Raw genomic sequence first — 1,136 nt, 5'->3', positions numbered from 1 at the left:
TTGGGGACAGATGTCCGTGTCGTGCGTTTCTGAGTCGGTGGTGTGGCCGGTGACTCGACCCCCTGCCCCCCAGGGTGGGTATATCTTTCACGCTGAGTTTGAATTTTGGGCCACCGGGTTGTTGCTGACACGCTGTCCTCTGGCGACTTGTCGCTGGAGAGGTCGGGCCTCTGGATGCGTGGGGGTTTATCTGGTCTGGCGGTGACCTGGCTAGCCGGCCCTGCTCTGGCTTGAGCCGCCGGCTGGGGCCCGTGTGCCTTGCCTCTCACGCATCCGTCTGAGTGTCCCGGCTCCCCGGTGCCGCCCTGGGTGGGCCCGGGTCTCCTCTGACCCACCCGGGTGTGGTGGGGAGAGGCCGATGCGGGTGGGGGGCTCCCTTCCGCCTGCGCGTGCGCTCCCCGCTGCGGGCACCTGGGGCGGTCGTGACAACCCCGCTCCGTTGGCTCCGTGCCGTGCGTGTCAGGCGTCCTCCGCTCCCTTGGGGTTGTCCGCCGTCCCTTCCCTCAGAGCGGGGCTGGCCGACCGCGGGCTGTGGTCGGCTCGGTGGTTTGGTGAGGCTGGTGAGGTCCCGTTGCTCCGCTCTGGGTCTTGTTCCGATCGATGTGGTGACGTCATGCTCTCCCGGGCTGCGACCGTTCCGCGGTGGGCGAGGGACGGACCTTCATGGTGAATGGCTCCGCTCTTCTCACCCCACCCGCGGGGGGGCCCCGTGTCTCTCCTCTCCCTGCATGTGTGGGGGCTGGTGGTGGGAGGCATTAGGGGTACGGAATCCGGCCCGACCCTCGCCGTGCTTCTCCTGTCGTCTGCCTGGCGGGGGCGGCGGGGTCCTCTGACACGGCAGGCATCCCTCGCTCTCGCCTCCTGTGGGTGTTGCCTTGCGGGCGCGGCCCCCCTCCGCGGCGGTGGGGGGCTGTCCCGCCGGCCCGTCGTCCTGCCCTTGCCGGGGTGGTGCGAGCGTTGGCTCCGCTCAGGCCTTTGCGGTGCTCCTGGAGCGCTCCGGGTTGTCACTCAGGTGCCCGAGGCCGAGTGGTGGTGGTGTTCCCGCCCCTGGGGCCCCCTCCTCCGGCTGCTGCCACGGGGGGTCTGCGTGTGGGTCCTGAGGAGGAGCTCAGCTCATTGGAGGGGGTGTGGTCGAG

Source organism: Aotus nancymaae, unplaced genomic scaffold (genome assembly GCF_030222135.1).
Source record: "Aotus nancymaae isolate 86718 unplaced genomic scaffold, 86718_ANA_hifiasm-v0.15.2.pri h1tg000878l, whole genome shotgun sequence".
In the NCBI taxonomy this organism is placed as follows: domain Eukaryota; kingdom Metazoa; phylum Chordata; class Mammalia; order Primates; family Aotidae; genus Aotus; species Aotus nancymaae.
This window is presented reverse-complemented; position numbering follows the sequence as displayed.